The sequence below is a fragment of the Canis aureus genome, chromosome 23 (genome assembly GCF_053574225.1).
Source record: "Canis aureus isolate CA01 chromosome 23, VMU_Caureus_v.1.0, whole genome shotgun sequence".
NCBI classification, from domain to species: Eukaryota; Metazoa; Chordata; class Mammalia; order Carnivora; family Canidae; genus Canis; species Canis aureus.
In genome coordinates, this window is record NC_135633.1 from 43,336,634 (window position 1) to 43,351,681 (window position 15,048).

The window sequence follows — 15,048 nt, forward strand, 5'->3', positions numbered from 1 at the left end:
GAATAGGGCTGTATTCCTATGTATCCCCTGGACAGCATCTGTTTCCCTGACTCCTACTAAAGCAATTTAGATTTGGCCCTTACTCTTTTTTCAGGTGGTCTTGTTAGCTGATCTGTCTTTTCCTTGGTATATTTAAATATGTCATGCAAAATACTAACTTCACAGCTGACAGCATTTTCCTTTATTCTTATTGGTACTTCCTGCTTATTTCCTTGCTTTCTGCTCTGAGTTTTTCCTCCTTGGAATGGGACTCATTTGCCAAGGGCACCTAGGACATATTTATTGGCTCTTTTGAAAGGAAACCAACTGGAAAGCTTAAGGATAATTATTCAGTACTTGGGATTTATAGAGACTATTACTTCACAGTAACTGAGGTTTCTTTTAATGCAAAGTAATTCTGTTCTTAGACCAAATTGTGACCATGATTTACCCATATTTTTCCTCCCAGTTCTTTTTTAAGAGGCAAGTCTTAAGAAAGTCAGCCTTTGTGAAGAATTTGTTTACTGTGGAGATGTCCAAGGTAGTGGTCCAGGCTGACAGGAGATTCATTGAATTATAGAATCTCAAGTTGGAAGAGATTTAGAAAAGATTCCCAGTCTTCTTCTACTAGTTTTTTTTTTTTTAAGATTTTATTTATTTATTTATTTATTTATTTATTTATTTATTTATTTATTTATGAGAGAGAGAGAGAGTGCACAAGCAGGAGCAGTAGCAGAGAGAGAAGGAGAAGCAAGCTTCTTGCTCAGCAGGAGCCCAATAAGGGGCTCAATCCCAAGACACCAAGATCATGACCTGAGCCAAAGGCAGACACTTAACCTACAGAGCCACCCAGGTGCCCCAGATTCCCTGTCTTCTGCTATTGATGAAATTTGGACTGAAAAGATCACATTGCAAATTCCTAGGTCACTCTCAGATTTAATTCATTTGGGTTGGATACTTGAACTAATTCAAATCAGGTATTAGTAATTCTTTAACCTTTAAAGCAATGACATCCTATCTTGACATTAAAATCCTCCATGGAAGCTGCAGATTTGAAAAAGATAAAAACAAAGCTTCTCCAGTTGCGGGGGGGGGGGGGGGCGGAGGGAAGGGCTCTATACTGTTGTAGGCTTTGGGTTAATAAGAGTTCTTACATTATCACCTTGTCCTTTCTATCTGGTATATCACGCTTCTTCTTCCTCTTTTGTTTTTCTTTTGTTTTGTTTTCTTTTTTTTGAATATTTTATTTATTTGAGAGAGAGAGAGAGAGCATGAGCTGGAGAGGGGCAGAGGGGAGGGATGAGCAAACTCCCTGCCGAATGGGGAGCTCTATGTGGGGCTCAATCCCAGGATTCGAGATCATGACCTGAGCTGACGTCAAATTCTTAACCAACTGAGCCACCCAACAGCCCCTGGTATACCAAGCTTCTTAGCAAGAGATGGAAAGTACAGGCAAAATACAAATCCAGTGACTCTGCCTTCTCTGTCATCTCTTAAAGCTATACTGCACTGTCCACACCAAGGGACCTAGTCTTCACATCCAATTGTGGGCAATGAGACAAGATTAAAGAAATGTTGATATCCTGAGAAATCTCACAGAAGGATCCAAGAGTCTGAGTTTTATTTTATTTGCCAGATTGCTACTAAGATAAAACATTATATCAATGCATTTTAGAAAGATATTTAAGGACAAAATGCAGAAAGAGACATTTCAAACAATTAAGTTCCTGATGGCTGGAAATATTAACCCTTGCCACTGAGCATTTGAGAAAAATAAGGCATTCCTATATTTAAAAATTCATATGTAAAAAAATTTAAGTTATTATGCAAAGAGGAGCCTTAGGCAAACTCGAAACCAGTATTAGATGCCAGGCTAGAAGGCAGAGAACTGCTTGAGATTCTGGGGCTAAGGGAAGCATTTTATGACATGTTACTGTATTGAAATTTTGTAGGAACTTACCCAGTTTCTTGGCATATGCAGAGAACCAGGGAGAGGTGGAAGGAAGGTTGGCATTTGAAAACTTTATTGGCAACTATCTTGTATTATTAGAAAAATAAGCAGTTGGCTGCACAATATCACTGGGCAAGACTCAAGAATCCACATGTTATAGAAACAAAGCTATGGCCCCTTTTGCATTTATAGGTGCCATAGCTATAGTTAACCCTGGCCAAAGCCCCATCAACAACATTGGAGATCTCTTGTTTTCTCGTCCTCCAGACCAGGATGGGTCCCTCGCTGTCTCCTTTCACAGGGTCCTCCAAGGGATTGTAGCCATGATCCTGACTCTACTTAACTAAATCCTTACATCATTTTTAATTTTAGGGTGTTCTTTGGTAAATTTTATTTAATTATTTGGATAATTTTTAATTTTAGGATTTTTTAAAATAAAAATTTCTCATTAGCTTTATAAACACCTTGTGGGCAGATACAATGTTTGTCTTTTTCATTAGTGGATTCCTACTGTCTAGCACAGTTCCTTCCATAAAGTAGGGGCTTAATTAAAACACATTTTGAAGGAAGGAGAAGAAAGGAAGAAAGGAAGAAAAGGAAGGCAGGCTGGCCGAAACAATCAGGTTTTTACATGTTTATCAGTCAAGAGGAGCTATTGTGGGCACGTTGGATATTAAGGAGGACATTTAGTGCAGTAATTAAATACATGCTGCCCTGGGTTGAGTCTGGCCTTGTAATACGCCAACTCCTGGGAGATTGGGAATTTGCTTAACATTTCTGTGCCTTAATGCCCTTCTCTGTAAACAGATGATAATAATAGCACTTACCTTTTAGAATTTTATGACTATGAGTTAGGCGTCTGAGACACAATGGATGTTCAACATGTGAAAAGAGGGGAAAGTATGAGTGAACTTCCTCTAAGACTATGTAAAGGTGAAATTTTGCTGCCGTATATATTTCACACTGTCACCAATTAGAAGCAAGGCCTCTACCATGACAAAGATACCAGGAGTGGATAAAACCAGAGAAACATGCATTGTCCAAGTAATTAAAATGTAGAGATGACATCTACCCCATTACAGCAGAGAAAATCAAGTAAAAATAGAAAGTATTTGAGCTCTGATGCAAATACTGTTGTCAAACACTGATCTAAAAAATACAGTAATCTATCATTCTCTTCTGAATATTGATGCGTGATAATGGATACATTTTGTTGTTGAGCCTAAAAGACACAGCTAAATGTTGATAGTTTTGTTTCACCTTTTCCCATTCTACTTTGAAAAGCTTTGGCATCCATTTGCTGTCACAGCAGATCTTTTATGGAGCAGAGCACTTGCTAGGGAGAGTGTACATTTAATTCACAAATACCGTTAAAATTCTTATGGTATCCCTTAGCTCAGAGGGAATCCTTTAAATTTTTGGAATTTATAGTCAAGGCATTTACAAATGAGCAAGATATTAAATCACTCTTTGGAAGCTTTATATAAAGCATTTGGGGTCATAAGATAAAAGATGTCTACATTTAAGGTTGTTAATATTATAAACAAATGAGGAGATAAAGAAAAAGGAATGAAGAATAAGAAAACTCAGTGCAAAATCAAAAAAAAAAAAAACACACACAAGCAAAAAAACAACAACCTGGGCATAATTTGACATGAGTAAATTAGGTCTTTTCTAAATGCAAGGTACTGTGGTTCTATTCAGGCTAATAGTAATTTAAGTGCATATATTACCATTAACATTTACTGTGGATTTCTTGTGGACCCCAGGATGCTCTGTGCAAAGCACTTTTACATGTATTGTGCCACGATCATCAGAATTCTCTGAACTAGGTATTATTTTGCCTGTTTTATGGTGGAGAAACAGATTTAGAGACATCACTTAATTTGTCTGGTATTATAAAGTCAATAAATTGTGAAGCAGGATTGGAACCCAGATCTGCCATGATCCCAGTGCTATACTCTTGACTGTAATTAAGCTGTAAATCATATAGTCAGCCTTCGGACAATTTGGATTCCTTGCAACACTAGCTACAGGTCCTAAGTTGGTAAGTTTGCTAGTTTACTTTACTGATTGAGAATTCTAGAAGTTGGTAGCTTGCTTTTGCCATTTTGATGATGGAGAGAGATTCATGAAAATCTTGTGCCCAAGCTGAAAAGTTGTAACTTCTGAGACTGACAATACTAACTATTCCACAGGTTGAGGCTTGCTGGGGAGAACAGCTAAGGTGAAGCTAACTCGGAAATGCATAGAAACCTGACGTGCGTAGGACTGTTTTGCCCCCTTGCAAAAAGCAGAGATACTGGTTTTCGTAGTGCTTGCGATTGCAGCTCAGGTCTTGTTATAAAGTGTACATTTAAAGCTTTGCAGTGGTACCAGGCATTTTCAGGCTGCATTTGAAAATAGCTATAGGAGGGGCAACTTTAACATTTCCCCAGGGAAGTGGACTGGAAAATTTCTGGAGAGTGAACTGTAGGGAACAGTCTTGAATTGGTCTCTTGAGTTGGTCCTAATTACCTAATGGGTTTTCCATCTCTTTTTAAATTTTAGGAAGGAAAAAAATTCCCTTTAAAAAATAACAACAAGAAAATGAAACCTACAACCTCTTCTAAGGACTGTAACTCTCCTTAGGACTGTAACCTTCTACCCTCCTGTCTAGGCTTTGAAGGATGGGTGTGTGCAGGGATAGAGACAACTGAGGAGAGACACATGGAAGTGAAATCAGATTGATGTGTGATTGAAAACTCACAAATTATAGAGCCCCATTTCCCCCCTCTAAATCATTGCTGAATGCTGAGATTCAGCTCCTTTCAGGCTTGCTTTGGGTGCAGCTGGAACTATATTTTAATGAACAATATAACCTAATTATGATTGAGCATTTTATTTTTCCATGGGCTAAAGGTATCTGTTGAGTGGCTTCGCTGTTTGTATATCAAGGTTTCCTGGTCAAAGGGGCCCATTATATAATCAGTTTTCACCCAGAACACCTCCTATGATCTACCTCCATCTTGCTTGGAAATTGTGGAACCAGGAACATTAAAGCCAGCCCTCTCCATGCCCCTCCCCCCCAAGATATAGCCCAATACCTTTTCTATTTTATTTTATTTTTAATATTTTATTTATTTATTCATGAGAGACACAGAGGGAGAGAGAGGCAGAGACACAGGCAGAGGGAGAAGTAGGCTCCCTGCAGGAGCCTGATGTGGGACTCGATCCTGGGTCTCCAGGATCACACCCTGGGCTGAAGGCAGGCGCTCAACTCCTGAGCCACCCAGGGATCCCCAACCTTTTCTATTTTAATGTATTTTTTTTTATTATTTGGATTACCCTAGGATGACAAAGTGTTTTCTTGCTCTTCTGCCTCTATTCCTGGCTGATGTGTGTTACGTCTGTGCTTGACTGCAGGAATATATATGCTCTAACAGGGGAAGGCAGCCTCTGGGATCCCAAATGCATTCACTGGAGCAATCTATGTGAGTGCTTGCTGTGTGCCTGATGTTGTGTTAAGTCTGAGATGGACCCACAGTGATACAATCACTGACTCACTGCTTTCTTGATTGGGAGAGGAAGTAAGTCATGTATTGAAGAAATGAAAACACCAGGTATACTATGGCAAGAACTGTAAGGGATCAAAATACTATGAAATTCGGACAAGGGAGATTTCACCCTGGCTTGAAAGATCACAGGAGTGATCATTTGAATTAGCTCCAGTCTTGGCTGTGCCAGGAAGGGCTGTTCCAGCTGGGCACAGCAGCATGAGGAGAGGCCCAGGACTGGGGAACACAGAGGTGACTGGCAGGGGACTGTGCATGATTTCATTAGTATTGGTTGTGTGAAGGATGGCAGTAGGGGAAAAAAATGGAGCCAGATTTTGAAGAGTCCTGGATGTCAGAGAGGGAGCTTGGATTTCATTCATTAGGCAGTGGAGCTTCATTGAAAAAATGCAAGCATTTTGGCATCATGAGAACTGTGATTACTGTAGAGTTATCTGGAGGTAGTGCAGTGTGAACTGTGGATTAAAAAGACATGGGGGCAGAAGGAAACATACAGAAGAGGCAGGTGGGTAAGGATGGGGGTCATGGACCTAGAGCAGGTGGGATGGAGATGGGACCAGAGACCAAGCAGATTTGGAGAAAAAACCAACAGTTGAAGCACTGATGAGGTGTAGGGGAGGAGGATTAGGGTTTGGGTGACAGGAAAATAAGGGTATTAGGAGAATTAGGTGAGAAAGGAGGAATGTAGTTGGGATGTGTGTGTATGTGTGTGTGAGTGTGTGTGTGTGTGTGAGTGTGTGTGTGTGTTTTATGAGGTGGTGGTGGTTGAGTGATGTTGGGCAGGAAAGAACTGTGGCCACCTTTCAAAACCGGACCTGACTCCCCCTTGGCTGTGTAATCTTGGGCAAGCAACTTCAGCCCTCTGAGCATGCTTCTGCAACTGTAAAATGAATCTTTTAATTCTTATGACTCACGATTCCAAATATTATTTGTTTAAGAGAAGTAGAGAACAGAATTGTTCAAGTAGTTTTCAGAAAGTAAGAAAAGAGAAGGACAGGAAATACAATATGGAAATCTTCTGAACTTTCTGCTGCTGCATAAGATTTAGACTCTTGACATTTAAAGCGGAAAAATGCAATTTAAATGAACAACAGAAGGGTATGTTAATTAATGAAGAGGAAATTCTCCCCTTTGACACTTAAAGATGGCAATAATATGGGTGGTGCCTACACTGGCCACATTTATAATCAAAGCTAGTTGTTCAATAGGTAATAAATAGAAAATGGGTTGAAATTTCTAAAGAGACCACAACTAATGGCAATATAATGAATATTACAAGCTATAAAAAGAGGACTGTAGGCCATATTCCTAGTCTTACCTTTATATACAGTAGATGACACAAAAAGACGTTTACCTTGGAGTGGTAGTATAGGTGTATTTGGTGTTCAAAACTCAGCACTTCAGAAAGAACTGAAATCTTTCTCTACATATGATAACTTGTACATAATCTTATAGTATCTAAATTACTTGAAATTTTGTTGAATTGAAATAAATTGCAAAGGAACAGACCTATCATTGAAAACTAATGGACTGAGCTCTCCTAAATGCTGGAGGAGACCTAAATGGCCTGCCCAGTCTTTAAAGAAGAAGGTTTTCAGCATGCTTTCATCTCCTCTTCCTTGGGCTATTTTTCATGTAAGAAATGGAGAGCAGAAGATGTGGTCAGGGTGTTTTTAAGGTGGGAATGCAGTTTGCCCTCAAGTCTTTCAAGGATAAGACAGTTTTACTTATCGGGGATGGGATCTATTATACCCTGAGCCTCTGCTATTTTTGAGGCAGGAAAGTGAAGCTGAAGAGCTTTGTACAGCTGTCATGCAGAATTCTAAGCACCCATTTTATAAAACCTGTCAGTGTGACCCGGTTTCTTAGGCAGATGCAGCCTTTGGCTATAGCCTTTTTCCTTGCTACCCCTCTTTCATCAGTTTTGTTTCCTGTTAAGAATGTTCCAGATTTAGCAGCTTTGGTGTGTGTGTGTGTGTGTGTGTGTGTGTGTTTAGAATATTCATTTATGTGCTTGAACTCAGACTCCTGTTCATCTTCCAGGAGTCATATACAAAAAAAAAAAAAAAAAAGACTCAGGGCTTTGGAAATTTTGCCCTACAGGGAAAAAGAAGAGCAGGAATCCTTATCAGCTTTCTCATTTGGTTTTAGAAGTGGTAGGGCATGAAATTGGAACAGATGGCATAAAAATAGCTAGACTTACCTCCTTTAGTTGAATTTTGCTGATAATTAAAGAAAAAATCTTTGTAAACTCCCACTTTCAATAGTTCTTTTAGGGTCTTCAAGGCCCTGTGGGTATATGTATCAGTGTAGCAAGCTCTTATCCAGGTGTGTTATCCAGGAAATAGGCTGTAAACTCATTCAGGAACCAACATCTAGACCAAGAAGGCTATTTGATGTATCTGTAATAAGTAGCTAAAGCTAATATATCACCTGGTCCCTTACCTGTACTGAAGTTGAGACAGCGTAGTTTCCATCTTAGGTGGTACCCAAGGGGGTAGATGCAATAGATGGTCTGTTCTTTGATAAGTTAAAGTAGACATTAGAATATCCTCTAACAGAAGAGTAGAGAAGATTTGAGAATTGCAAGCGGAGTATGCCAACATGTAGGACATCAAATAGACAGCAAAATAACTTAAGTAGTAGGTATCCTATTCGGTTTTTGTCTGCCCATATTAAGTAGTATGAATAGCTGGGAAAAATTGTTATATCATTATCTGTGGGTAGTGTGGTGATAGTTTATTATAGGGCAGAGTTACTGAAAGAGAAAGAGCTGTATCATTACTCATATTAAAAAATGCTATGACAATGTACTACTTCAGATGAGTGTTGTTTCCATAAATCATCTCAAATCCCTGTACTCAGGGGATTTTTGAAAAGATAGTATTTTCAGAGGCAAAATTATTTGAGTTTCTTCATGGGAGGAATTTCAGAATGTAAGGAGGAATTCATCCAAGCAAGAAAGCCATGTAATGGGTTCATATCATTAAATAGGAAAGGTAAGGAGGAGTATGCCCAGTTTAAAGATACCTTAAAGCAACTCTCCCCAACGTGGGGTCTCAGACTTCTGGGTATTTGGAGTGTGTGACAGACCTGTATGTTTGTAGCCTCAATGAAGAAAAACCTGGATTCCTCTCTATATTTTGGGTATAAAAATGACCTCATTCCTACAAGGGTTTAGAATTGTTCTCTAAGCTGTTGTTTGCTCTCACTTTTTGTCTTTTATTTTGGCTATTTTCTTATTTGTTGGAATGTATCTTAGAATCTTACTACATGACACTTTAGCCCAGCTCAGAATAGCACATCCAAGTTATAGCCACCAATTGGACTTAGTTCAGTGCAACATATAACCTAAGAGCCTTGTAGCTTCCAAACGTTTGTGTTATTCCAACCCCTTGGTGGCTATGTAACTTGAATATTAATACCTGATTCCTCAAGATATTTCTTTCTAAAAGCAGAAAAATGCCACAACAGAAATTAAGTGCAATTGTACATAGAATCTCCAAACCATTAGTTCTTTGACCTACTCCTGCTGGCTAGATGCTGAGACATTTTAGCCATTCCTTTTATTAAAGATTCTTCAATTAGTGCCTTCTAATTAATATCCAATTACATCTAATATCCATCTAATTAATATCCAGATTCCTTTTCCCCCTGAATCCCAGGTTTTCTTATTACTATATTGCTTCTTTTGCATATATATTGACTTTTTTCTTTACTTTTTTTTTAATTAAAAAAAAAAAAAGGTTTAATGCCTCAGTCTCCAGAAGTGTGAATGACTCAAGTATTAATTTGCTTCCATGTGACCTAAAGAATCTTGGACGAAAGCCACTGTATTAGATTAGCTTTTGCTTACCAGAGGCATCTGAAATGATGGAATAGTGATAAGAACCTTTCTGAGAAGGAACGTTTAATTGGAAATTCTACTATTGAACAGATCATAAAATAGAAGACCTCTTTAGCTGCCTTCACTTGGTAATAACTGCTCATGGGTGGTTTTAATAGCCTTCAGAATTCCTTGTCTTTCCTTTTCTTATATTTTCCTGAAAATAGGTATCAAGAAATAGTTTCAATGAATCTTTTTAGTACTGGAAAGGAAGAACATGTATACACCCACTTTTACTTGGGTTCAAAGGAGTTGCCTGACATATCAAGTTCTTTCCATCAGCTGATGAAGCCTTAGCTCAGAATTTGGAGAATCCAGTCCTTGAATGGTTATGAGATACCTGAAAGGCATTCTTGGCATGGCCCTTGTCAGAGCTTAGGGAAGGTCATTGGACCCTTTAATGATCCATCCAGGGTCTCAAGAAATCAGAAAAATCTTTTAACGCATCCAGTGGAATTTTTGCAGGTCCTTTGAAGGGCAGAGCATGATATATTCTAGATAATTTAGTGCAAGAATTGAAACAAGTTTTATTTTTTATAATTATTCGGGAATTTAGTACATACCCTTCTTGAGAAAATGAGATGATTTCACATGGGACTGTGATAGGACCAGAATGAGAAAACGCCCCCAGAAAAAGCATTGGGGTGGCAAAAGCTATGTCTCTGAAGCTGTAGCACCTGGCCAAAATGCAGGTGATTGTAAATGTTTCTGAAGGATGAATGCCAGTTCTGCTCCACAGAGAACAGAATAATAGAAGTAGAGAGAAATGGAGACAGTTGCTGTGGTCAGAGTAGCTACTGAAATGCAAGTATTCGTCTTCTGGTCCTTGTACCCCTGGAGAGATATCTTTTATCTTACTCTTCCTTCTTAATTCTCCCTCCTTTGTAGTTGATTACTATGGCCCACATTGTTTGTTGTAATAAATAGAATATTGATCACATGCACTTGGGAATCCTTGATGGCCTTGTACCCAGTGTTACCAGTGCAGTGCTGAGGGGCCTGACCATTCATGTGGTGGAGCATCCCGGTGTTAACTCAACCAGGTTCCCTGTGCCCCATGCTTCTCCAGGTTCTGCCCATCGTTTTCTTTTTCAATTCATTGAACTTGGTCTTCCTCAGGGTTTTTGGGTCATGTAAGAGTCTGGAATGTCTCATATATATATAAAATTGATTTCTTGAAAAATATTTCATATCATCAGTATTGTGGTGGCAAAAACTGTTTCACTGCATATAAAGATTTTAAGGGTTTGCAAAAAACTGTTTAGTTGTCCTTGAAAATTTCCTTCCTCATGTCTGCACAAGTTGTGAAGATTGGATCTGCTAAATAAACTTCCACACATTCTAAAATGTTGTGTGATAAATGTGGTATTTGAATATAAGTATATATATATATATATATATATATATATATGCTTTTTATAATTTTCATTTTAATTCTAAATGCTTGAAAGTGAACAAATCATGCAGCATTTCCCCAGTGTGTCATCTGTTGGCATTCATCATATCCTGTTGCTTTTAATCTTCTTTCTTTTTTCTCATCTTTTTTTATAATAAATTTATTTTTTATTGGTGTTCAATTTACCAACATACAGAATAACCCAGTGCTCATCCCGTCAAGTGCCCCCCTCAGTACCCGTCACCCATTCACCCCACCCCCCATTTTGTTTTGTTTTTGTTTTTGTTTTTTCATCTTGACTTTTATAGTGACATTTCTGAGGCCCCTAAGAGCAGGGTTTGCATTTGATACTAGCTTTTAGGATGAAAAAAAGCAGACATATACTGAACAACCACTGTGGACATTGTGTGTAGCACTGGACATTGTGCTAGGAGGAAGTGTGACAGGGCAGGTATCAGAACCTCCATTTCACAGATGGAGAAACCGAACAGCAGAGTGTTAAGTGCTAGAGGCACAGAGTTGGATGTGAGCTACTGACCAATCACTGCCAAGCCTATAGCCTCATTTAAATTTCACCATTATGCCTCTCTACCTTATGTATTCTAGGTCTCATTTTGTTGACTTTGGCTAATTTAATTATAGAAATGATAAATAATAGAAACCAGGCTACCTTGATATTTTGCCTGTCTCATGACAAGCCAAGGGATATTATAATAATGTTGATATTTACTCTTATTTGAATATAGAACAACTTGAGACTTATATTTTGAGCCTTGTTTTTTTAACTGAAATATAATTGACCTACAGTATTACATTAGTTTCCAGTGTGCAACACAGTGATGTGATATTTATATATATTGTGAAATGATCACCATAACTTTAGTTACCATCTGTCACCATACTAAGTTAGTGTAATATTATTGTCTATATTCCCTGTGCTATGCATTGCATCTCCATGGCTTACTTATTTTGTAGCTAGAAGTTTATACTCTTGATCCCCTTCACCCACATTGCCCACTCCCCAATAATCCCTTTCTCTGTCAATCACCAGGCTGTTCTCTGTATCTATAAGTCTGGTTTTGTTTTGTCTCTTTCTTTGTTTTTTTTTTTTTTAAAGAAATAATATGGTATCTGTATTTCCCTGTCTAACTTATTTTATTTATCCTCAAGGTCCATCTATTTTGTTTTTTTTCATGGCTGAGTAATACTTCATTGCATATATATATATATATGTATATATATATACATATATATATATATATATATATATCTTCTTTATCCAGTCATCTCCGTCTCTTTTTTTAAGAATTACTTATTTGAGAAAGAGAGAGAGGTTGAGTCTGAGTGGGAGGGGCAGAGAGAGAGGGAGGAAGAGAATCTCTATCAGACTCCATGGTGAGTGGGAAGCCCAATGTGGGGCTCCATCTTACAACCCTGAGATCATGACCTGAGCTGAAACCAAGAGTTGGACACTTACCTGACTGTGCCACCCAGGTGCCCCTATCCAGTTAGTTATCTCTTGAAAGACACTTAAATCACTTCCTATCTTGGCTATTATAAATTACACTGCAGTGAACACAGGGATGCATATATCTTTTGGAGTTACTGTTTTATTTTCTTTGTATAAATATCCAGAAGTAGAAATGCCGATCATATGGTGGTTATTTCTAAGCCTTGTTTTCTTGTTGTACATGTTTCAGGATAGTGGGGCTTAATGCATTAATATGAATAAAGAGGAAATATGAATATGAATAAAAGAGGAAAATGGTTAACTGTAGCATAAGTGAAATGTGTATTGAAATGGTTAAACTGTAGAAACTAATCTTGTGTTGTTTTAAGGGCATTAAAGTCCTCTCTGCCCCTTGCCCTTTAGAACAAACTGTGCATTTAGAAGGAGCTTAACTAGTAATTCAGCATGACCACTATCACATACCATACACTTACTGTGGGTGAATCCAGGTTGCTATGACAATGGAAATATTTTTTCATTTTCTCCTTTTTTGATATAAACACATGAAGCTTGAATATTGCTTATGTTTGCATTTTATACTTATCTTTTCTGACTTCGTGTTAGAAAGGCAAAGACTTAAGGAAGACAGTAGCCATGCTTCTTCAGAGTTATGCAATTCTCTCCCTTTCATTCCCGACTCCTGGTGGTGGTCCTGGCACTCAGTGTGGCTGTCACTAGGCTACGTGCTGACATCTTAAGGGCAGTTATGGAGAGAGATCAGACATCTTTCCATACTGTTATTATTCAGAGATTAATGTGTTTATTTCAGCTTGCGTTTGAAACCTGTGTCTCCTTGAGTAAAGGGGATTCAGAGTCAGTGGTACTCAGTGCCCACCATTTATTTATTTATTTATTTATTTATTTATTTATTTTTTATTTATTTATTTATTTATTTATTTATTTATTTATTTATTTCAGTGCCCACCTTTTAGATTGTCAGGACTTAATTCTGTGAATATTTTATAGGGACCTTTTTTGGCATTCAGTAAAGAAAAAAAAGTGGGAGACCTGGGAAACAAAACAAAACAATTGCCAAGCCAAGAGTCTAGAAATTACCACCGCTCCCTGGAGGTTTTTGTCTTGGGGTCCCTACTTGGGGACCCACAGTGTGTGAGTAAAGACAACCACTCAAGAGTCAGAGATGGTTCAGCAAGTTGTGGGTTGTCCTGGAGCTGAAACCCTGTATTTACTTAAAAGATAGAAAACTTACTGCTTTCTGCTCCACCAGGCTAACACCCAAAACTGTTAGAGATGAAAAAGAAACAATTCTGGGGCTCCTGGGTGGCTCAATGGTTGAGCGTCTGCCTTCGGCTCAGGTCATGACCCCAGGTCCTGGGATCGAGTTCTGCATCGGGCTCCCCACAGGGAGCCTGCTTCTCCCTCTGCCTGTGTCTCTGCCTCTCTCTGTGTGTCTCTCATGAATAAATAAAATCTTTTAAAAAAAGAAGCAACTCTGCCTTGTGCTCTCATGTCCTCTCCCATGTAAACTGAGAGCCAGGCACTGTATTGGGCATTGCACATAAAATGCTGAATGGGGTGGGCCTTTTACTCTGCCTTCATAGGGCCCAACTGTCATGGGGAAGACAGAAGAGTAAACATTACAACCTGGTACTGAGACTTATCAGAGAAGGCCAGGGGAGCACTACCTTTGGGGAACACTTCCCTGGGAGTGGCTAAGGTTGGGGGCAGGGCAGGAGGTTCCCTCCCTCCCTCCTTCCTTCCCCTTCCTCTCCATCAATTCTTCTGGTTTTCTGGGATTCACTTTAGCAGTTGTCCCAGCTGAAATTATGGTTTCAATAACTAGTTTTTATTATTAAACATAAGATACAGTTTGTAATATTCTCCTCCAAATCTTTATTGGAAGGAGATTTATCTCAGATTCTAAATGTCTCTTTTAAAGAAATAACCGACTAGTTTTTCATTAAGAGAAAGGGGTAATAAATAAGCTACATTTCTTTTCAAAACTCATCAAAGTAGCTCCCTGAACAATTCATGCTGTTTATTTCATTCTCCAGTTTGGGAACCTGGCCTCACAATGAAGAATTATGTCCAAATATCCTTGAAACTGTATTTTCTCTTTAGTATGGGCAGGAGCTAAAGAAGTGTCTTCAGAACCAAAATGCTATTTATTCCCTGTTTGACACGTACAAATCCTCCTTGTTAAAATGTCGTTAGGGAGGCATATTGAGCTGTGTGGCCTTGGTTGATAGGTACTTTTCAGCTTTTATCACTGTCTGTGTCAGAAAATTAAGTACAATCTAGGGTGCTTTCATTTCTTTATTAACTGTAGTGGGTATATTTTATATTAGAGAATATAGTACAACTTTTTGCCTTGGAGAAATAAATGCATGTCCCTTTCCACTCCAACAACTTCAGCTCTGTCTGGTGGTTGTGGCTGAAAAAGACATTTTTGCCCACCCTCTGGGATAGCAGGAATTGTTCTCAAAGACTCACTTCATTTGTACTTCATAGAATGTATCCTCTATTTGTTGAGTGGTTCTTTGCCAGTTTATGGAAACACCATTTGAAAATTTGAGTACACTTCTTGAATATCTCTTCTTGATTTTACCTGATGATTTTCATAGGGACTGTGATTCATGCTCATAATTCTCTGTTAATGCTGGCACATCACCTACAGAGTTGCATTTAGCATGTGTCTGCGTGCTGCCCTGTGCTGATATAAATCTACTGGGAGAACTTTAGACTTTACCACTGCCCTACTCCAATGTGGAAGAGCATCAAAAGGCTGCCTCCCTGATACTGCCATGCATG

General features: G+C 38.5%; 1 protein-coding gene across 4 annotated transcripts in view; it reads left to right on the forward strand.

The window, feature by feature from the left end:
* The window catches only part of FAT3 (FAT atypical cadherin 3), a 648,833-nt gene that overhangs the window by 29,853 nt on the left and 603,932 nt on the right, over positions 1-15,048 (forward strand). The gene's annotated exons all lie outside the window — the stretch shown is intronic.